Source organism: Rhamphochromis sp. 'chilingali' (assembly GCF_963969265.1).
Source record: "Rhamphochromis sp. 'chilingali' genome assembly, chromosome: 3".
In the NCBI taxonomy this organism is placed as follows: Eukaryota; Metazoa; Chordata; class Actinopteri; order Cichliformes; family Cichlidae; genus Rhamphochromis; species Rhamphochromis sp. 'chilingali'.
The window spans coordinates 6,455,530-6,480,370 of NC_137931.1; the positions used below are offsets into that span (position 1 = coordinate 6,455,530).

Below are 24,841 nucleotides of genomic sequence, written 5' to 3' on the forward strand. Positions count from 1 at the left end.
ATCGCTCACAAAGACTCTGAGAATGAATTAAAGGCATGTCCGGAGAAGGGTTAACCACAGAGTTAAAAATTTTAAATAAGGTACGTGAGTTATGGTCATTGTCCAGGATGATTTTGGACAAGAAGGACGCTTTGGCCGTTTTAGCAGCACTTTGGAATTTTAAGCGGCTAGTCCGTATCATGTCATGGGAAACCTGAAGTTTATCTTTTTTCCACCTTCTCTCAGCGCGCCGACACACGCGACGTAAGGCGCGCGTAGTGTCATTAAGCCAACACTGAGAGTAGGTTCTAGGGCGCTTCATCTTAATGGGGGCAACAGTATCAAGGATTGAAGAAATCAGCGATAGGAAGGAATTAGCACAGTCATCAACCGAGTGAAAAGAACAACAGTCGAGAGTGACAGATGCAGAATCCAAGAGAGACATAGAGAAGTTTGACATCACTTCAGCATTAATTACACGTAGCGGGCGAAGGGGAGCCGCAGGATGTAGTTCATTAGTGCATAAGCCAGTATCAAATATAACTGGGAAATGATCCGAGATCCCAGTGTCACTTATATCCTTGATACAAATGTCCAGACCATATGAGAAAACCAAGTCCAAAGTATGTCCTTTAACATGCGTTGGGTCATTAACCCACTGAGCCAGGTTAAAAGAGTCCGTTAAGGCAAGGAAGTCTTTAGCAAATGAGTCATCCTTACAGCAAGTGTGTATGTTAAAATCACCGACAATGAGAACACAACCATACTTAAAAAGAACGGAGCCTAGGAGATCAGCAAAGTCCGTGATAAAATATTTGCTATATTTAGGCGGTCGATAAACCACCACGCAGAGTGTGGTCGTGGATGCAGTCATCTCCAATAATTAGACTTCAAAGCTAGAGTAGGTAGGTGAGGGTAGCTGCCGAACTGCATACGAATTCTTAAAAACCGAGGCTACGCCGCCACCCCTACCAGTAAGCCTTGGTGAGCTAAAAGCAACACAGTCCGACGGAAGAAGTTCAGTAAAAGGGATGAACTCACCAGGACGAATCCAGGTTTCAGTCAGGAATAAGGCATCAATCCCATTAGTGGAGATGAAGTCATTTAAAAAAAAGGTCTTATTGACCAGCGACCTGACATTAAGCAATGCCATCCGTATCCTAGGGGCTAAGTCGCCACGGGTGGTGCGTCGTAGGACACTTAGGTTGTTTCGGCAAACGCCGCGTCGGAGCGATGTTATCCAAACCCGAGCAGGAGAACATGCCACAGGAATCGCAGGGTAGACTTCGTGGTCGGCCAAGCAGATCCAACGGTGGGTGAGCAACTTAGCATCAGAGCGCTCCTGGGAAGGAGGGAAAGAAGATAAGATATCCAGGCTGGCATGTGGGTAGCCAGTGGCTCTGGCTTTAAAGTAGAGCCTGAAGCGAACGCGACGGCCGCTCCTTCTACCGCGTTTCCTATAGCGTTTCTTGTGTAGATTCGGAATAGATAGATGGAGGAAGCCGGTCGGAGGGACCGGTCGGGGCGCGGTGGCGTCACTCAGGTTCCAGCAAGGATCAGGCCGAGAGGAATGAGAGAGTCTTAGATTTAAAAGTGTTTGCTTGTCGTATGTAATCAGTGCACAGCCATTAGATGCGCATACAACTAAAAGGATAAAAAAATACAATGCCAAGGTCCATAAAGAGCGTAGAGAGGGTAAGAAGCAGCGAAGCAGATGTAGCCGAGGACGGCAAGCCACGTACACCGGCGCCATCTTGCTACAGGAACTGGGCGAATAACACACTCGCTCATTCAGCAGACCTCTCTCCTGGGGCTGCGACCTGGCCAGGTATCTGCAATAAAACATTACAGCCCCCCAACCAGAACCTCGAGAATCTGGGGGGAAGGACAGTGGAATTCCTTTCATCAGAGTTGGCAAGCATAAAATGACAACATTTAACAATTCACTCTAACAGAAGTCATTTGATTTTTTCCTCACGTCAAATGAAATATTAAGTTAGCCACTTTCAAATCTAAGTAAATTATGGTAACTATTCCATTATAAAATAATTTAGCAAAGATCTATAAGTGTCCAGAATTCCCTTATTTCAAAACTGTTTGTCAAGTCAAGCTAGTTTTGTTTTTTTTAGCTTAATATTACAAATAAAGCCCTGCTGGCTTCACAAATATGACAATATATTAACTGCAAATCTTTTACAGTAAAAAAAGATAAAACAACAAAAAACAAAAAAAAAAAATGTCATACTCAGATTTGATGTGTTTTGGGTGATTTTTTAGATCCTTTGTCTTAAACACCACTCTCTGCAATTGGATCTTGGACTTCCTAACTGACAGACCCCAGTCTGTCTCTGTAGGAAATAAAACCTCCACAGACTGAGTACAGGATCGCCGCAGGGCTGTGTGCTTATTCCACTGCTGTTCATCCTGCTAACACATGACTGTACTGCACAGTGCAGCTTAAATCACATCATCAAGTTTGCATATGACACAACAGTGGTGGGTCTCATCACCAACAACAATGTCTGAATACAGAGAGAAGTAACTGTTAAATTGATTGGCTTTTCAACCAATCATACATTTGATATTTTAGTTACAGGTAGCACTATAGTTGTTCCAATCTACCATCACCTAAAAAAGTAAACTTAGAAGGATGAAAGATTAACCTGATTTGGACTTTCATATCTGGATACTTCTATGGGTTTAAAACCTCAGTCATAAAACATCCATCCATCTATTCTCTTCTGCTTATCCAACTCCGGGTCAGAGGGCTAGAGCCAGCTAACACATTGAATTAAGGATGGCTTTAGAAAATAAATGTGACTTGAAAGCAGACCTTAAAAATGAAATGATGAACTGAAAATAACTTTATGTGTTATGTATTCTGATTATTTTTTGTGAGTTACTTAACTGAACACACTGGAGTTATAAAGTTCCTCAAATATCATTAATTGTCTCATGTTTTTCTACTATTTCAAATTGTGATATCATACATGTAGAACAACATCTGCTCTCACCTTTGTCACAAGCTGCTGCTCTGACATCTTTCATCTTCATCACAGTTTTATCATCGATTATGCTCACTGAGTCAGCACGAATGACTAAAACCAGAATGTGGGCTTTGTCATCTAAAGTGGAGGAGGCTCTGTAGTTAGGATCCATTTCAGACAAGGGACATTTGGGATTGAACTGGGGAAGTAAACAAAAATCAAACTCACTGAAACCTTTTTGCATGATATAGTTTATGTATCACAGACTGTGTACAAGCATCTGAATAAAGATGTCATACCTTGTAACCTTCTTTGACATGTCCATTCATGGCAAGTTTGATGTCTTCCACATGAATTCCTCCCTTAGCTCCCCTCTCAAGGCCCATGGTGTCAGTGAAGACAAAAGAGTAAAATGTTCCTTGCTCTTCTCTCTGAATTTTATATGTTCTGCACTGTAAATAGCAAAGTGTGTAGGTGTTACAGTGCCATATACTAAAGTCTCAGAGAACAGTTTTCTGAATACTACTTATAGTTCAACGTCTACAGAGGAGTTACCACTGCAGTGCATCCCTGTAGTCCTTGAAAACCTCAAAGGAAATGAATGTATTTTCATGCATGCATCTAAAAGCAATTGTGATAAGAATAGATACATACTGCAATGGTGAAACTATCACCAGAGTTTGCTGCTGCCAAAGCTGGAGTTGCAATTTTGCCTCTTAAAGCACTGTCCACAGAGTTGATGAAGCTGGACTTTCCAGCACCTGGTGGTCCATAAAGCAGAATTTGGAGATGCTGGACATCTTTGTGAGGCTTGTAATCTCTGACAAGCTGCAGGTCTCGCTCTCTTTCACTGTTCATTCAGAAAATTACAACAGCATTCAGTTTACACTTACAGTTTAACATTTTACCATACTAATATGAACAAACACCAATTAATAAAATAAACAAACAAAACCCTTCAAGGGGTGTACTACTGAGACAGACTGACATCTGTGTTCTACTCCCTGCAATTTTAGCAGCATGAAATTACCAAATATAGATTTCTGCATCACCATGTGAAACTGTGAATTTCTGTGGCATTGTAACCTCAGCAGTAACCCTTAATACTCACCACCATGGTATACTCCTTGCTTCTACCTCTAACACTGTAAATGGAAAATGTTAATTGTATGAGTCACACTGGAAGAGCAACTACACATCATTATGTGTTAAGGCTGTTACACACTGAACACGTTGTGCTTTTGAGGACAATTCCTCCTCAATAAACGAACTGTGAAAACTAAAAATGAAGCCGACTTCAAACAATGACAAGCTCAGAAAAGTAGGAAACTAAGAGAGCAGCAGCAGGGAGAATTTCATGATTGGATCCAGGAGCTGAAGCTGTGTGTTCGTACATAGTTCAGGATGTCAGTGGGACAGTTTGAGGTGTTGTTGGTAGAGTTGGGACCAGATCTGAGGAGGCAGAGAAATCATTTCACAGAGCCGACTGAACCAGAGCATCGTGTAACTGTGTGTCCAAGATAAATAATATCGTGTGACTATTTCCATCTGTGTATTCAGTACGAGTGCCATGTGGGTTAAGATCACAGTTGTTGTCAAACCCAGTGGCCTGATCAGGTATTTGGATCTGAAAAATAGGACAAAGAATTAATTCCACTATTTACTCGGGATTTCAGTAAAGTTGCTCTGCCTCTAATCAATCCCACCTCATCTAAAGTTCCATTACAGAAACCTTTTTTTTTTAAACTTCCTGGAATTCTTCAGCTCAAACTGTCAGTGTGAACAGCTGCGTAAAGAACAGATGAGTCCGAAAAATATTTGTGACCCAGGAAATATTTGCACGGATTTTACTTGTCCAGTGTGTAACAGCCTCAAGTTTTGTCTTCAGCGCTAAATAATTTTGCATCATAATTTAAATTTCTTACGAGAAGATGAACGATTTCCTGCAATTGAAGTATGACAAAGTAAAAACATGTTAGCAACACTTTTCCATATTCTGGGCAGGTTTTTTTTTTTCTTCAAGTCAAATATAATGTTACTTTTTGCCACTTTCAAATCAAAGGACATCATAGTAACTATTCCACTGTAAAATAATTTAACATCTATAACAAATTCAGATCAAGATCACTTGAGTCTCCAGCATTTCCTCATTTCTAAACAGTTGAGTGAAGTCAAGCTAGTTTTATTCATGTAGCTCAATATTACACTTGAAAGCCTTGAGGGCTTCACAAGTATGACAATATATTAACGGCAAAGGGTGGCAAGAAAACCACCAACAATGAATATGATATGAAAAAAAATGCTTACCCCAAAAGATATTTTTAATTTTCTCCATGTTTTTTTTTGTCATCAACTAATTGTGAATTAAACAAACAGAAAAGACAGTAAATTTAAAAAACAGTAAATTATTTAAATTCTTCTAGAAACTAAATTCTTTTAACTTGACACATCTGAACCAAATGGTAGAGATGACTCAGTCCAGTCAATTTAATAATTTAATAAATGTATTTCTTGCATTGGATTATTAACACAGTGTTACCGTACCTGAATGTCCAACTGTGCTGTGAAGTTGGTGTGTCTTGGTTTTGTTTCAGCTGATGGATTTGTATGACTTTCAAGTATGAGTTTGGATCTATAAATGCTGTTTCACTTTCTCTTTGGGTCATGTGACTTCTATTATTCCCTCTATCTGATGGCAGTCTAATCTATCTGATGGCAGTCTAATCTAGCTATGCAGCTAGATTAGATGTAGCTGCATAGCTTTTTAGTTTGTATGTGTCACTAACATCTATTTCTTAAAATCAGAAACTCACTTGTATCATAATTCTGGGTTTTTTACAGCTCAATCAGTTTTAGCCTTTTTACCTCCGCTCTGTTGTGATTTAGTATTCATAGTTGTCTTTGTTTGTTATTCTCAAGTTTTTCCTTTTCTTCTACTGTATGTTCCTTGTGCCTAGTCTGTGTTTCTGTTAGGTTTCCCGTGTTTAGTCAGTTTTTGAGTAGGCTTCCTGTTTTATTTTGATAGTCTCTCAACTTATGTACTTTACAGTAATAATAGTAATAATAATGATGATGATGATGATGATGATATTATTATTATTATTATTAACTTTATTTATAAAGCACTTTCAAACAAAGTTGCTTTTGTATTAATGGTTCTAATGGTTCAGCTTTATAGACATGCTGTAGTTAGTGGCAACAACAAATATTTACCATGTTGAATACAATGACTTATTTTAAATGTAGGTCATTCACTAATGAAAAGTGAAAGAAGTATCTAAATAGTTGTTTATAGGTCACTGAATTCCAGCCAGCTTGTAGTACAAGACACACATTCACGAGCAGAGATACACCAAGCCCAGCCGAGATACTTTATTTATATGGTCCTTTGAAGTTCTGACTAAGGTGCTTAACATTAAGAACACAATACAAATGAAAAGAAGGCGTATTGCAGCTGCAGACAGCCCTATAGAAGTGGCTAACAAAACCATGGCGTTCAGCTATGTTTGAACCAAAACTGCAAACAGATACAACAAAACTCGAACATAAAAAGGAAAGGTAACACCTTCTTTAGAATTTCTCAGCACTATCTCATATTAAAGGTTCTTGTTTTTCCTTGCAAACATACACATTTCTAGCACTGCTACTGGGGGAAGAAAAATCACTCAAGCCCCTCGCTTAAATGACAAAATCTTGTGTTTGTTGATGTAGTTGTCCCTCTTGGAACTCAACACACTCTTCTTTGCAACTCACACTACATGTCTGCACTGTTTTGTTAGTTGATTTCTTTTTCACTGACTTTTTTTTGTGATTCCCTGTATTTTTGAGAATCTATTGTGTTTTAGTTTGACCATACTTTGGTTAAGAGTTTCCTTTAGTATTTATCATATCCTCCGTAGTTTCAGTTTGTAATGTAGTTCGTCTACTTAGTTTTATTATTCCAGTGAATAACTCCAGTGACTCATCGCCAGCTAGTCTTCTCAGACACCTCCCCGGCAGGGTTGGGTACCACTCGGTGCCTAAATTCTTGTTATCCAGTGTGCATTTATTGTCTCCATCTTCCACTGTCCTTTGTCATCTCCTACCATCATAGTTTTGCACTCCTTGCTCCATGTTCCCAAGTTTACGCACTGCGTAGTTTTCCCTAGTACATAAACTTGGGAACACAGAGCAAGGAGTGCAAAACTATTCTTGGCTCCAGTATTTCCCAGATTTTGTATTTCATACTTGTACCCAGAGGCGGAGCCAGACATTTGAAACACCCGGGGCTTAGCCCAAAGAGTAGTATGCATGTGGGATTTTTTTTTTTTTTTTTTTGGGGGGGGGGGGGGGGGGGGGGGGTGTAGAAATGACTGAAAGATTAATAGGCTCTGTTCAAAAAAGAATGACTTCATATAGGGAAAAATATATATCACATGTGCAGGACACCTTAAACTAGTTTTTTAATTAAGCAGCAAGGCAGAACAAGGTCAGGGCTGTATCAAGACACGAGGACTAAACCCCAATTCAACCAGACCCAGAACTGATCCAGAATTAAAACAGGACTACAACAGTTCAAAATCAGGACTACTGAGGACTTAACCAAGACAGAACCAGAATCAGAACTAGATGATAGCACTAAAAATCATCATAGACCTGCACTACACTTATTTTTTAATTCTACCAAAGTCCACTATTTAGATTGAGAAAAGTTTATATAATTATTTAGCCTTGTTGTGCAAATAAGCCTGCAGAACTTAATAAATACAGAATTTGAAAAATAACAAACCTAAAAAGAAACACTAGGTACGAGATACATGAGGACCTATGATACGGTGATACTTTTGGTAAACAACCATTTGACTAACATGTGTGTCTCACCTGCTCTTGTTCATCTGTTCTGTCCTCGTTCTCCTCTCTCTCCCTCTTTGTGCTGACAATCATCAAATATACAGTTGAAACCAGATATTTACTCTTCAGATAAAAACACTTTTTTAATTGTAACATCAAATCAGACTAAATGTTTATTTTTTTAGATTGATAAATATAAAAACATATTTGTTAACTTTAAGAGTAAAGAGAGAAACTATCTGTATTTCTTAATTGTAAATGGCACCAAATTGTATTCAAACTTGAGCCACATTTATGGAGCTCCACAGTTCTGTTCCTGGTGTTTTGGTTGACATCTCTTGATTTTCCCATGTCAAAGAAACAGGCTCTGTGTTTTGCCTTATATGCATCCACAGCTGTGCCACCAGTTTACTCACATGGACTCTACTAACCTATCAGAAGCTTCTTCAGCTCAGAATGGAATCGTCTGGAGTTTTCTTATTAATTAACAATAAATTTAGTGTACATGTACTCCTAAATTTGATGAAAGTGATAAAAATAGCTCTGTCTCTCTTTATTCTGAAATTTAACTAATTCAAAATATATTTCAATATTTATCTAAAACAAAAATTTACTCTAAATTGATGTTGTACAGTAAAAATGTTTTATGTTTTCTCCCTAAAGTGTATGTAAATATCTGGTTACAAATGTGAATATCCTGCTGTGTACTGAAATCCCTCTTGTTTTGCATAGAAATATACTGAACAACATACAAAGCATAATATATAAAATAACATTTACCTGAGTTTTTTCTTTGAAAGAACCCTCGAATGTCCATTCTTATGTTTCAGTACATAACTGAAACCGATTTAGTCGGGGAGGGTAAGAACTGAAAATATGAAATAAACACACGTAAGCTAAGACTCTCTAAAAAAAATAGCATTTGTTCGGCTTTTCATTTCGCCATTTGTTGATTCACTTGAAGAGCAAGTAAGGTAATATTGGTCAAGTGATCAGTTTCATATCAATCTTTCGTGATGCACCGTCATATTTACATTATTTGTATGGTACGAATGATTTGCTTTGGTACCTGGTCAAACTTAAGCTCTCCTTAGTATGGCTGGCTCCGTCTCTCCAACAGCGCACTCACGGGCAGCAGCTGCCCCGCCCCCTCGCTCAGTCGCTTAGTGCCTGAGCTTGGATCATACCAATATCAGGGGGGGATTCACGCACAGTCGTAAATTCCCACAGTGTGCACTATGTGCTTCGAATATTGTGTGTACTTTTTGTTTTATACAGTTGTCAGCCAGGCATCTAACTATGAAAAAATTACACTCCAAAATACCCCGGGCTTCTGACAAAACAACCCGGGCTTAAGCCCCGTAAGCCACCCCCCCGCTCCGCCCCTGCTTGTACCAACACAAAGCAGCTGCCTGACTTCTACTCCTACAGAGGTCAATAATGTTGTTCTTGTACCTATCTTGTACTTATATTGTAGCTCCTGTGAAAAAAAGAGTTTCAAATGAGAAGTACTTGACTCCCAGGTATATTTCTCAAACGCGCACTTCAGGCAGATAACTCATAAGCTGGAGAGGGAATAGCATATCACATATTTAGATGATCATCATTTAGCCATGGAGAAATAGTTTGCTGCCTTATGAGAAAGCCCTCCGTAAAGCTAGAACATCTTACTATTCATTATTGAAGAAAAAAACCCTGGGTTTCTCTTATAATCTGTTTATAATCTGGGTGTCCCAGAAGAGAATTTAGTTTACTTTAACTGCTAGTCTGCTTGCAAGAATGCTGCAGAGTAGGGGTGATGCAGTGAGCTCACAGAGCGGAGTGGAGGCGGGGAAGAGCAGGTGTGCTGAACTGGTTTGATGAAGGGCAACTCTTTTTGTCTTGCAGTGAGACGTAGCAGAAGAGAGTGACAGTTGCAGAGGAGTGCCGGCGTCCTGGGCAGAATCCCGAAACCACAGTAATCACTACTGTCAATAAAGGCACTGCTAAACGACAAAGCTGAAGCGTCAATCCTTGGGTTCTGTGTCAAATTACACTTTACTAAAGTGATTATTTAACGTAAAATAAAAACACTAAATATGATTTGTTTTTACCAGAGAAAATTTCTGTTTTGTTTTATTAAGTGGGGTTAGATTATGGGATTATAGTATATTGTTGGGAGAATGCCAAATGCTAAAGGGGAAATATTTTTGAGGCAACTCAGTTACCATTAATTGAAGAAACACATGACTGATAACTGTTCTGTTTTAAGTTTATTTTTATGACATAGATTGGATCATGAGTGGGGAAACTGAGCATTTTTAAGTTTTGTATAGTATCTTGACACATGAAATGTATCAAGATAAAGGGGGGTTTAGGGTTTAATAATTTAATTGTTTAATAATTTAGGATAATTTCAGGACCTTTTGGGTTTTTGATCATTTGGATATGGTAAAACTGAAACTGTTATTTTTAAGTTAAGGTTAAAGGATTAAAGTGAACTTGTCACGGTTTGCGGGGCAAGCCGTGTGGAGTTGTAGAAAAGGACCCAAAAGGCGGCAGCTCTGGTGCCTTAACAATGTGCTTGCACAAAGGGCATTTAGCGTTGGTATTCATGCTTGGTCCAACATGATATACAAAGAATTGGAAGCGACTGAGGTGAAATGGAAAGCTGAACCTCAGAGTGGCTGATGCAAGTGTCCCTGCATTTAGCCTCACTTAAGCTTGTGAAAATATTGTGTCCCAGCAGTACATCACTGCCCTCTGCCAAGGCAAAGAGTGGAGGTGACGCTATTGATTTAATTTCATTCACTCGGATTCACTCGCAATTGGACATAGATGATCATCAAGGACTCACCTTCATACTCAGCTTTTCCCAGCCTCCACCACAGGGTGAGACTTGTTTCAACGTAGCTGTTACACAATGTGCCACAGCACACCTGGTTTGTGTCTCTCTGGGATCTCCAAGTTTTATTTCACAGGAGTGGGAATAGCCTGGGGCTGCACAGGTATGTTTTGAGATTAATTACAGCAGGTTTCATCAAAGAGCAAAGAGTCCTGATAAAGATCAAAATGCGTCCCAAGCAAACATCTTAACTGGACACAAGGTGTGACGCATTCAGTGTGGATGTTAGGGAAAAATCTCTGCCTGAGTATGAAAACCAGAAACATCAACTGGGTAAAAAGTTAACTAACCTCATCCTCTCCAGACTCCATGGCACAGACAGAGTTTATTTACTGATTATCAGTGGTTTCATTGAACTTCAGGAAGTCAGAGAAAAGATATTTACTGTACACAATTTGTATGCAGAGCCTCTGTGAAAACATTTTTGTTGAAGCTGATCACCAAATATGCATTTTCTGATGTTTCACAACACATTACTGACAGTGTGATGGTTTCCATGGTAGATACCTAATATCAATGCAATCAATAACATCACATGGCCAGATTGCCAAGAGGTTTTGGCAGGACACCAGCGTAAAGCATTATTCCCATAACAACAGACAAGAAAGGAGTCTTTGTGGAGTTGTCCTTACGAAATTGACAAGGCCTTTTACAGCCTTTGATACAGGCTGGCTGCCTCACACAATAGAAGGCATATAAATTTGCAGATGTCGTCTGGAAAGCTCAAATGTCAACGCTTTTCACAACAGCACCCAGGCTCTGCGAGAGGAATAATTGATCGGCTCACCTTTTGTCTTGAGCCAAATATTCATTCTGCAGGACAAAGCCGGAGGCAAAGTGAAAGATGAAAGAGAATCTTCAGTTTCACAGTGTGTGCGGATAGTGTTCATCTATTCTCTTTGAAAAACAAACAAACAACAAGTCTAGCTTGTAAAATACCAGAATATTTGGTGCTCATGTGCTGACTTAAGTGTCAGTTCAGAAAACTTCTGACTTGCCCTCATTAAACTATGCCTTCTAAAATTATGTTGACGTTGAGGAATACTGAATGTTAATATCTAAAACATTAAAATCACGGCCTAATATCACATGGGCTGCTTGTTCGTTTACTTGCTTGGTTATTGCCCTGAGATGCTGACAGCTGGGCCTGTGCCTCCTGTGAGATGCTGGCTTTGGGGCTCCATGGATGCTTGTTCGTATGAGGATCATCACCAAGTTCATCTTTGCTACATGTCATCACTTGCACCCAACCTTCTCGGTAATAGCTCACTTATGGATGTCTTTCTTTTTCTCATTCATGCAGTAAGTTTCTCATCTTGTGCCAACTGACCAGGTCATACTTACGTGAGCCAGTGAAACGTATCACTAGAATCAGCTTTCGTCACCTTGGCTTTTTCAACCCACGCCTAATTTTTGTCTGCCTTCTTGAACAGTATTGTTTGAATTCCTTCAGTCTGCTTTTTTTTCTCCCTTACAACAGCCCCATCACTATCTCTTTAACATACCACAAAGTAAACATTTACTTATATAGAAACAAGGGTGCATGACAGACCTGTGATTCAAATCTCATTCACTGATGCACGCGACAAAAACAAAACTGGCTGATGCAGATATTTTATAAAGCTGATGCGTGTTCACTTGTTTTGCGTCTAAGTCTAAGAACATTTCAGTTTAGCTTCTGTTGTAGTCAGAGCGTGCCATTGCCACTGGGTGTGTGTGTGTGTTTTCAACTAAGATTAGGTGGTTGGTAATACCACAACCCAGCAGAGAGAACATTGCTTTGTAAGAAGATGACCAAATAACTGCAGCCCCCTTCATTCACTTAGTGTATGAGTGGCAATCTTAAACTAAAGGTAGTTCTGTGGAAATATTACATAATGTTCTTCTTTCTTCACAACAACTTAGACAGAAAAGCTTCAGCAGCATTAGCACTTTTGACTTCTTTTTCAGTGGTGTCAGCGGTTTTGTTGCCCATACTTGTCTAACTCCAAATGTAACTTAGTTAAATTTAGTCCATTAACAAGCATCACTGTTCACAGATCAGTCGACAGGCGACTGGTGGCAGAGGAAACTAATAATCAGGAGCTAGACTGCAGTGTGAGTCCACACATGCATGCAGGATACTGACTAAGAGTGAAAGGAATCACTGGAGTTTTATTGTTTTCGTCCAACAGGTGTCTGCTTTGTGAAAGGTACTCCCACATGCACACAGGCAAAGTCCTCTGGAGCCGTACAGTACCTTTCTGTCTCTTCATTGTGCTGAATAGCTTGTGATAATTTCTATTTGACTTGTATTGTTGCATCGTGTCCCCCTCTTTCTTTCTCACTCTTTCCTTCCAAAAGCCTCACCATTAATTTTCAGCCTCTGCAATTTTCCTCTCCAATAGCAGAAAGGAGCGAAAGAAAAGGGGGAAAGAAAGATGACAAAGACAACACAGGACTCCTCTCTTCCCCCGGCCCTGTTATTGTACAAAATAGCCCAGCAATAATTTTTGTCATTGGTTTACTCCTAAAAGCCCATTTGACGTCGATCCTGAAAAGAAAGCAATAAAGAAACCTTTTCAGTGGAGTTGAATGAGCGAGAGAAGGAGGAATGAATCCCTTTGGGACGCTGCGACCGGAGAGGCCTTTTTATTTTTCTTTGCTCTGGTAATCAAATGGAGCTGAAATGAAAATGGAGTTTTCTATGAAAATAGGGGCCTTTGTTGGCTTGGAAGGCTGGTAATTCATAAACAATAAGCCGACTCCTTTTGTTTGGGTTATAATATATTCCTGCTGCTCTGAAAGAGGTCTCTCTCTCTCTCTCCCTACACACACACACACACATATACTGAAGCCAGGGTAAAAGCCAAAGTGAGGCAGCAGGGGAAGAGAGAAAGAGAATATAAAGGGAGGCAGAGAGGCAGGCTTTCCATTCATCCTCCTGGCTGAGAGACGACAGGATGCTCGCCTCCTCTCTCCATCCTTTACCCCGTTTCTCTGCTGTCTCTGTTGGAGAAATGACGGTGTTGGGGCTTGCTCTTCTTTGACTTGTTGCTAGAAAAACATTAGCTTGACTGGGGTTTTCTTGGCCAGGCAACAGGTGTGGAAGGATTACTTTTCTCTGAGCACAGCCTACTTGCCAATTTGAGGAAGGTTTTTCTTCTTCATTAAATTAAAAGTGGATTTGCAATTTTTTCACCTCTCTGGTTGCTAAATTTGTTAAATCTGCTGAAAGTTGGAAGACTTTAAGCAAAATAAAAAGAAGACAAGGAGGTGCAGGTTGAGGGGTGATGACAAACCTCAGCATCAGCAGTATGGCAGGACCACAGCGATGTACCAATGAGCAAAAACGCGTCTCTTTGCTTAAAAACTAACAAAATGGCAATTATACAACTTCAAAAGACTAGGACTTCAGTGCTTGGAGAATAATTTATCTGAACGTTTAACCCTTTAACAGAGAGGGAACAGTGACATCATCATCTGCTCCTGCATGGAAATCCACCTGCTGTGTTACAGTGAAGACATCCAAGAAATAAGGTACAGTTTAAAATCGGGACCAAACTTTTTGACAAAAGATCTGTTGCAAGTGCTGCTTTTGCATATTTTGTTTGTTTGGAATCGAATGTTTTTTTTAAGTCTTGTTGCACACAGAAGGAATATTTCAGTGTTTTTCTTGATGTTTCTGTTAGTTGTTAAGTTGTTAAGCAACAGCCCAAGCTTAAAAAACAAAACAAAAAAAACAACAACAACCCATATTTATGATCAGAATGAATTTGATAGAAAACATAATTAAGCTGGTTTCTGCCCATGAAACAGGTTATCACAGCTGACATTAAAGATGACACCAAAAGCAGGATAAGAAAAGCTTCATATTCTTTGCTTTACCCACTGTATACAAGCTTAAAGCTGTCTGATTATCCTCATACAAAGCTGCGACATTCTGGTCGGTTGTTCCAATTATTCTTACTCTGTCCATGTTTGGCTTCTCTGTCTGTGTAGTCCCTGTGTAAATCTAAGCTAAGAAATAAGATGATTCATTCCTTCATTGGTTCACTTTATTACATACTGTTTAATTAGTAATGGCCTTAAAGTTCACTAAATAAAACATTCATCATCCTATTTTGGGAAACAGATTTAGGTTTTCCTGATGCATCCATGTCTGTGTGTTTGTGAAGCTAGTTAAAAATCATTGCTATATTACAGTCACAACATTTTTTGTGTTGCAAGTGTAGCACATAGCCATGAATAAGCAAAGCACACAGAGAGAGCAAAGGCAGACTTTTATTAAACATGTGCACTTATAAAGCAGTTCAGATGCATCAGACAGAACTGATCTGTTCACAGCTGTGTGTTCGCTCACTCTAAAGTTATATGATGTTCATAAAAGTTTTTAAGGGGATCCTTGAAACTAAGGATCGAACATGTTCCCCTGCAGCAAAATAAGGACAGAACAGACTCAGATAGGTTGCATCTTAATCGTGACTGAACAAGAGATCTTGTATTTAGTCACATGACTTATCGGCACTATTGGTACTAACAAGAACTCAACACGAACTCAACATGGTGAACAAATCAGAGTGACTGCTTTAGGTGAAGCAACTAACAGTATCCCAACAAAGAATCATTTTCTCCATTATTATTTACCTGCTTTTCTTCATGCTGGATCCTTCCTGGTACCAACCTTTCACATTAAAAGCTTTCTGTGGCTACTTTTGAATCTGATTATATCAGGAGACTTTGCAGACATCAGAGCTATAGCAGTGTTGACATACAGATGTTCATGCGTGTGTTGGTGAAATGTTTAAATTAGAATGAACACTCTGAATTGTTTATGAACCATATTCATATTACACAGAGTGTAGATGATTGCATTCATAAAACTGATGGTTAATATAGTTGTTTTGATTCTGAGTATCCTGGAAGCAAATCTGTCCTGGCCTGCATGAAAGTTGTTATTAGTCCGTTAATAATGGTTTATCGTTAGTGTAGTGTTCAAATGAAGTGTGAATTTCATTTTATTTTAATGATGCAAATTTACTGTATGGTTGTTTTGCACTTTTGTGCAATGTAGCTACACAGTCTTTCAATCCTGCTGCTGCTGTAAAGCATTTGAATGTTAAAAGTTTCTCACTTTGCTGGATAGCCAGCATCAAGCTGTTCAGGCCACAAGTGTAAAAGAGGAAAGAACTTCAAAAACTGACTCTAAAAAAAGGGTGTTTCTGATATTCAATGTAACCAATTATATAAACAACAACAAATTATACAGCATATTATTTTGTTTTAATACAAACTTTGTAAAAAGTTTCAGATTTAAGTGCCAGGCTGAGGCTAAAACCTTCAGGATGAATTTAACTGTTCAAAATGACATCACTGCTTCATTAAGCATATTTTGAAACATTGGTTCTTGTGATTGCTGAGGCTTCCTGGTTTCTCTTTAATTACAGATCAACATTAGTCATAACAGAGCGCAGCATTAAAGACCTCGTATATTTAAGTGTACACAGATCTGATATGATTTACTGTATTTCAATTATTGTTTATTACTTTTTCTAAACTGGACTTCCTGTCAGTGAAACAGTCTCATATTGGTGGCTGCTGGTGTTTGGATTTCCAGTGTATGTGAAGATGAACCATACTGAATCATGTTCGTCATGACAAGACGCTTCAGGTCAAACACACCAGAAGGTTAAAGTGCACCACTTCCTGTGTTTTATCTTTAAAGTGATCCTTTGCACAGATGATGACGAGTGGTTCTTTTTCAAAGAAGGAACATCGTTTGATCTTGTATTGCATGACTTCAGACAGTTTTCTAATGCTTAGGATGTTTTAGATGATTTAAAGTGCAGATGCATCCAGTGGAATTTTACCCAGAAGAGATCAATTTGCCATCAAATAGGACAAACAGGAAATGAAATGAGTGCAGTATATTTAAAGTTGATCTAAATCTAAAACACAATTATTAAAGGAATTTTTTAACAAAAGCTGGAAGAGAACAGACTGGTGAGATTAGATTGCTCTGTTTGAGTTGACAGATGGTGTGAACCTTGATCAGATCACTAGATGGCAGCACAGTCTAACAAACAGGAAGACAGTGTCGGCACACTCATGCTGGACAGACTTACTCCTTTTGGCAGGTAACTGCAGTTTTACAGTTTTAAGTTATTCTACAGAGTTAGACATTCAGTTTTATCAGAGCTATCAGCTTAAACGTTTCAGTTTGTGAGCATGTTTTATTTTATCTGACAGAGCCTGATTTGAACAATTAAACTAGCAGCATGCCAGTGTCCTTTTTTAAATGTTTTTTTCTTTAAGAGGAAAAAGCCGCTAATTGCTCATTATGGTGAACTAAGACAACAAATTTAACCATAAAGACATATAATTACCACCAATAACCTCTATAGTATTATTTCTTCATGAATTTTGTTAGCTTAACAGTCATTTACAATACACATTCCTGTCAAAATTACCAGTGTTTTGAACTCATTTAGGTCAGAATACTATCATAAGACATCATAATAAGTCTGAAAATGGTGTTAAAAATGTGGAAATGTTGATATAAATGGAAAATCATCTTTAGGTTATTCAAGTATACGATCACTGCATCTTTTTCTGGCTCTTGTTAAAGTTGTGTATGAGCTGAACATTTAAACTTGACTTTCTTTCTCTGAAGTATAGATATATCTGTTTCCCATGCTAAGCTAAAACACCAATATTTGCATTTAGTTTAATTGATTTTTCTCACAACAGTGGCACAGCACAGATTAAAATGCCATTTTTGTTATTTATATAGCCCAGTAACAAGAGTTTTGCACTCTGTTTGGTACATGTAGCATATGTAACATATAGGAATAAGGACCTGTTGCACTGAGCGTCTGAGAGAAAAGCTCAATATAGATTCTTTATTGCTACGATGAAGAGGGTAGACACCCTCCACTAGAGGGAGCTTGACATCCGCCTCAAAACTGCTCATTGAAACCACCAACAGGCCTCTGAAGTTGTGTTAACCCGAGCTGCTTGTGTGTACTAAACTCTATAATACTATATATAACTATAATGTTAACTGACCAAGAGAAGAAAAATGAAAGCCTTCTGAATTGGTATTCATAGCTGGTTGTTGTGCCTCTAACAGGCTGTGCAGTGTGAAAAACGACTGTAAAATCCAATAAAGTTTGTCACACTGTAAGTCAAAGTTCAGCTAAGAGACAGCTTAATTTGAGAGAATGCCATCTCTTCATAGCAGTACAAGGCATCACATTACAATAGTGTTTGTTTAATATTTGCTTTTTTATAATGAAAACATTTTTATATTCTGGGGAGAAAGGACTGACCCCTGTGATTAAACTGAAAACACAGAAGATGACATTTTAATTTTCCAAATAAGAAATGAAATACCCCACAAAATTAGCATCACAGTCTCATTAAACATGCAGTTTCGGTTCAGTTTGAGGTAGACCTTTTTAGCATGGCCTCCAAATGTCTCCATTTAAGATTCAAGTGCATCAGATTAGAGCTAGAACAGAGAAATGGTCACATCACCACAGGCTGCGCAGCTCAACCACAGTGTGAGAATAATTTAGATTATTTATTTATTTAAAATCTGCAATTTTAGTTCATTAAAACACTGTAAAATATTAATCCACAGTTTCTGCTCATACACAGGAGAACCTTTCATTGCGCCTGTTTTTTTCCAGAGGCTCGGAGATTAAAATATGAATAGGTGGGTAGGAAATATCACTTCTCCTCACTATGTGCGCATTATGCCATTTCTTCAGCTGTTATTTAGACTAACTGTACCATAATGGCCAAACGAGCTTGAGTGGAATAAAGCCTGCCATTATGTGAGCTCGGAGCCTCGACCTGTTGCTGCGCCATTAGCTTCAGTTCTCAGATGTGACTGGATTGTGAAACTGTTGTTCACTCCTCGCTGAGACCGGGGTTAACTGGGTACGAAGACTGGAGAAAAACAACAGGTGGTTTGACTCTAAATGCTGCAGGAAGTCTGATGTGTAAAACTAAACACAAACTTTCTGTGAAAGAACTTATCTGTTTAGATGTGCCATAGCTGATAAGTCTGATGTAATTAATTTGTTTATATTTGTCATTTTTATCCTTGTGCACAGAATTTAAACAGGTTGGGTTAAAACTGTAAGTGTCTCCAAATATCAGGAAGGTCTGTTGAGCTAATTAGTTCATAAGTCTTTATTGTCATCAACAAGCATAATGAAATTAAGACAATACTCCCTCAAATGTTGTAAAAGAAAAAAAAAAAGACTCTAATAACATAAATATACTCATATAATGTAAATCCAAATAAAATATTTAAACACAATTTATTGATTTTAGCTGTCTTTAAAAAAATCTGCACTCTTGAACTGAAGCATGTGAGCTCCTTTAATCCCAGGTTTGACCTGTAGGCCCAAAGTCAAACTTTACAGTTCCTCCCCAGTCCTGTTGGGCTTGTGGGGAGTGCTGAAAGCAGGACGTCATGGTCAGCCGATGGTTATCGCTGCTTATAGGAGAAATACAAGGTGACCAGCACTCGTATCACAACACACATTTCTTTTTAAAATATAATCTGTTTATTTCTTTGGTGACTGACTCGTCATTCTACTATATTAATAGTATAGACATTTTGAAAACATTTCCAAACACTATTTTAAACAATTATATAGTTGTAACTTTATATTTCATAGTTACTTTCCATGATTACACAAGTGCTGAATGTCCACCACTACATTAAACACACAGAATGCATTTAAAGCACATCTAAAGCTCTGATTGTGCACACAGTTAGCTTGTTCTTGGTTTTACTTTAAAATATTATGATTTCTTTCTATAGCTGAAAATGCCACAAAAATATGTTGAATTTAAGGTGGAAAACTATTTTACAGACAGTAATTTTAAATGTATTTTTACATATTTATATATATTTATTATATATGTTCTCAGTCATGCTCATTTTGCTTTACAATTCTCCAAACAACAAAGACACATTCAGAGGAGGCTTTTAAATTTTTGCCGCTTCTATTTTTTGTCTTCAAGTCTGAATTCAGGTTAGGTATTCGAGTTGCTCGTCTTACAGTTTTGTACTGGTTGTTTCTGAACTCTGGTCCAAATCTAAGATTTTTTGCTCTGAAATGAGTTTTAAAAGCTTTGTCATATATATAGATCCCAAGTAGCAACGGGCAAATAGGTCTGACCACAGAATGTACAGTTTACAGTAAGACTGTAGAAGTGTTGGATCTTCTCAGTCTAATCTGTTTGCCGTCTTTAATGATGTCAGACCTCCAGCTCTTAGCGTGCCCTGGTTGATGGCCGGTGAGTCTTTGGTCGTGGCTGCTGGCTAATGGTGTATTGGCAGTTCAAACCACTATCATTTTAACATCTTTGATAAAAATGATTTTATGACAACATCTTATTGGTGATGTCCTTTGTCCTCTAATTTTACATTTGATGTTTTGCCATTTCTACTTTTTCTTTTTAGTTATTTTCATTTGCAAATCTCACAGAATAAAGGCTATAGAAGGCATGCATGAATGGCCAATGTAAAAATGTCTGGTTGCAGTTGAAAATGAGGAGAGATTTGCTCTGTGTCAACATTTAAACATAAGTTTAGAAACAGTCTGCAAACTCGAGTAGGTATTTCACTAAAAAAAGGAGGTGAGAGCTATAGAAATGAAGCCAAAATAAATAACTTTACTGCAGAATTCAATAAAACAGCCAAAATCTACCAGCAACAACTACACTGAAATTGATTTTAAAAAAGAAACCTGTGAAATATAAGTGGTGTGAAGCTTTCCAAACCATTTGCAGAAAAAGCAGGGACCAGTGGGATACGAGAGTCTTCCTGTGGACTGAATTGCCTCAAAGTGCCAGCCTGCTATCAAACCGTGCTAATGTGATGGATATCCGAATGCATTCATTCTCGACGCAGTAAACATGGGAGCTGACAAACAGATCCTGGTGAGAGGGCCTCCAGCACAGAGCGACCGCCTCTCCGCCTCTAATGCATCAACAAATATAGCCTGGGTTCAAGTACATTTTACATAAAAATACAAATACAAACAGACACACGTTTCCTAAACCCAGTCTTTCCAAAAATCCAGAGAACAAGCAGTTTCTTTCTCCTTATCTTTCTTCTTTTTTTACAATAGAACAAAAACAGCTGTTGCTTTTATAAGAAAGAGGGGGGTACGTTCATGGTGCTACTGCGTGGAGCTTGCAGCTACTTTCAGTTATTTGTCTTAATATTTGGTCTTAATATTTTAAATTAACCGAAAGACACATTTGTGCTGCATTGTGAAGAAAACAAAATATTGGGTAAAAATCCTGACTGCTGAAAGCTGAAAGTGTAATGGTGATCACCTGATTCAATTAGGAAAAAGGGCAGCAGGAAGTTATGCATTCCTCAACTTAAAATTTTTCTAATTGCTTATCTTAATACTATGAAATGGATTTTATTTTCTAGTAAATCTTGTAAATTAATATTGCTGTTTGGTGAAGATGATCAGATTCAGAAGAGACAGTTAAATAACTGCAGACCCAAGTGTACTGTTGGTCAGTCTAAAAAAATTGTATTATCATAATTCAAAAGCCCGTCTAGCCTAATAAATGTCAACGTTTCAGTTAACCTGAAAAAGGGCACTTTTTGTGGAATTATTTTGGTGTTTCTAAAACTGAATCTCAAAGTGCAGACTTGTGAGGAGAAAACCAAGCTCTTGTCATTCATGCCCACATAGCCAGTGCTTACCTGATGTTGATTACTGCCCTGCTGAAACCATATAACCAGCATGTGTCTGCAAACACTGTCACAGTAAGTGCATTGTGGTTTTGTGGTTTTCACACCCCAATGAGGCGAGCGGCAAATTGTGTTCAGAGCTGGAAAGAGAGTCAAACACCAGGGTCTTCATAACTTAAACAAACAAACAAAAAAACCAACAGGAAACTTTAATTTCTGCCTTACAGTTGGGGTATGTGAGGGTAGCGCTAAAGTGCCCTAAACTTGCAGTCTTTCTAATAGCCAGTAGGTGGCGACTCTGACTCTTAAGGCCATTTCTTTATATTAAGTTTATTGGGGGGAATTACCTTACTTCTGATTTTATTTACTACTTGAGTACACATTTTCCTGGTGATTTTATTTCTCGGGAGGTAGTTTGATGTCTTTTTCAATAAATAGTTATGTTCATTTTGAAAAAGTTATGGTCCGAGTTAGAGTAAAATAGATAATGAACGAGTGTATGGGTTAGGCAAAGTGTAATGTATAAGTTGTTGTGTCTTTGCGTTCTCACTCAGATCCAACCCTCATTTTTGAGATCCAGGTTTTTAAAATCCAAAATGGTAACTTGAAGGTACCCAAAACAGACTCCACGAGCAAATGAGTGATGGCACATTGGTCACATCCATCTTTTGCATACAGTTTATGGCTTAGACTTGGCCCAGGTGATTTTGCTGTTGGTTGTGTGTTGTTCCTGTAGTTTGGGGTGTATATCAGCACAGCTTTGTCTTCCTGTCCCATTACATTCACTGCAGGGGCAACACACTCTCAAGCAGCACAGTTGGCTTCATTTTTGAATCCACATTTTTAGGAATAATAAGTATTTCCTGGTTCTATTACTCTCCCCTCTATCATTGCTGTGATCCCGTCTTCCCCAAAACATGCGCTGTTCTCTGTTGATCCATTGTTATTACTGTCTGAGACCTAATTTGTGCTGCCATCATATAAGGGGAAACTGCAAGGTGGGTCCCATCAGTTTAGGCTGATTTGATATTTGAATCACGGGGAAGTAAATGACAAATGACACTCTTAGAAACTTGGCTTTTTATCAGTGAAACGTAGCCACACTTATACTATAAATCTAAAAAAAACAACGTGGGATTAAAGCTGCTGTGTGAACTGTTGACAAGCATCATAAATGCAAATCTGCCTGTGTATATATTTAAATAGACTCCCCAATCATCCATGCTGGTGTCCCCCCGCCCTACTTATACCCCTACACGATGAAGGAACTACACCGCCATCATCACTCTACTCCGAGCATTACACAAGATATTCAGTCTAAGTAAATGGCTGGGCCAATTACATTGATTTTAGAGGAGCTATGTTGTTTGAATTAGTGGAGGAAAATGGACTGCCATTTTCCATGTTGTTGAGAATTGAGCTCTTTTCAGGGTCTATAATGGACAGGATACCAATCAGCGGGCTGATGTAACGCTACACGCTCCTCTTTTTTTTCCTCTTTTTTTTCTTTTTTTAAACCGTGTATCACATTGGGTACTTACACCATTAGAAAGTCTTTTCAATATATTTCTAATTACATGAGCAAATGTATTTTTAGCTTTGCTAGTGAGTGCACAGGGCAGGAAAGTAGGCAGCACAGGGGCTGGAGTGATGCTGGTATCCAAACATGCTGGAGGGGAATGTTTAGTGTGACGTGTCCTATTTTTTTCACGCTGCTTACTTTCATAGAGGAGACATGTTTTGCAATCAAAATGGGGATCCATCTTTTCGAACCAGCACTCCCCACTATGACTTTTTTGATACGCTAAACCACTTTAAAAAAGTTATAGATTTTGAAATTCAGGCTTCAGAGTGACAAGATCTTTTTAACATAAAAACTCTCAAAATGAAATTAGTTTTATGCACATGCTTGCAGATAAAGTACAAGCTGTTATTACAACTTGTACAATAATGAAAGTTAAGAAGTGTCTATCGGGTGTTTTAAGAAATGCCTGTAAAATGTGTGCTGTTGTGGGAATGCCAGGCAAAGAACAAAACAAAAAACAACACTGTTACTAATGTGTAACATCACTTTGTGGTAAGCAGTTGAAGTGACTACCAGTGACTTTAAAAGATGCTGTTACTTCATTCAAGGTGGCTAACACTAACCTGACCAGCGCTAGCTACAAAGCAATCAAATCTTATTCGAGATGAATTCTAAAACTCAGTCTATCACTAAACTTGAATCTCCTGATTCAGTCATGTGCATTTGGCTCCTAATGCAGACTGTATCAGTCCTCATACTTTGAAAAACTTCAATAACACAAGTTTTCCATAGGTAGTATCAGAACTTAGCAATTTTATTGACCAATATTAGTTAGCTTCTAACTAAATGATTATATTAGTTGGTTGAGATAATTGCTCTAAACTGGACAATTTCAGGTGGTTGATGGTCCATCCATCCGTTTCCGGTTATTCATTTCAGGGTCGCGGGGGGCGCTGGAGCCTATCCCAGCTGTCATAGGGCGAGAGGCGGAGTTCACCCTGGACAGGTCACCAGTCTGTTGCAGGGCTAACACACAGAGACAGACATCCATTTGCACTCACATTCACACCTATGGGCAATTTGGATTAATCAATTAACCTATCCCCACAAACTGCATGTTTTTGGAAGGTGAGAGGAAGCCGGAGTACCTGGATGGAACCCACGCAAACACGGGGAGAACATGCAAACTCCACACAGAAAGACCCCGGCCTGATGGTGGAATTGAACTCAGGACCTTCAGCAACAGTGCTAACCACCATGCCTCTGTGCTGCCTGACAATTTCATCCATTTATCCTTTTGAGGGTCGCGGGGAAAATTTACAAAAAAAAAAAAAACAACAATAAAAAAACCCTGAACATTTTGGGTAAACACAGGGAAACATTACCTTGGCCTCTGGAGAATGTTAAGAGCCACTTTTGAGCATTTTTGCCTTTTAGAGAAGCCTGACCAGAAGAATAGTCCCTCAGCAGCATATTAGCAAACAGCAATCGCAAAATACATTTTTAACATCAGCCATATTTCCACAAAAGACCCTTCTGTTCCAAAAGCCGTTGGTTATACAGTCAGTGGGGCTGTTAGGAACAGTCAGAAACTTATTATATTTCCTAATGTAAAAATAAAAAATAAAAACACGTCATTGTACAGGCATGAATAGGGTTAAAGCAACCACCCCACCTCCCCCATGTAATACACACACAGACACACTCCCATGCACTCCTAAACCAGAGCACCACTAAGTAAGAAATCAAATGTCATTCTCGGGGGCCAAGTCGATTTCAATCTCTATTTTCACCTTTTCCAAAAACCCATAAATGCAGCTCTTAACACAGGGCTGAGAGCTGGGAGAGCAGAGGGTTAAATTGGGGTCCAGGGCTCTGTCAGGCTTGGGTTAACTGCCGTGTCATAGTGGCTTTTG

General features: G+C 38.6%; 1 protein-coding gene across 1 annotated transcript in view; it reads left to right on the forward strand.

The window, feature by feature from the left end:
• The first annotated feature begins 13,649 nt into the window (after window positions 1–13,649).
• The window catches only part of LOC308393994 (uncharacterized protein), a 110,596-nt gene continuing 99,404 nt past the window's right edge, over window positions 13,650–24,841 (forward strand). Inside the window, exon 1 of the transcript XR_013971074.1 lies at window positions 13,650–14,199. The gene's annotated coding sequence lies outside the window, so the exon portion shown is untranslated. The remainder of the gene's footprint in view (window positions 14,200–24,841) is intronic.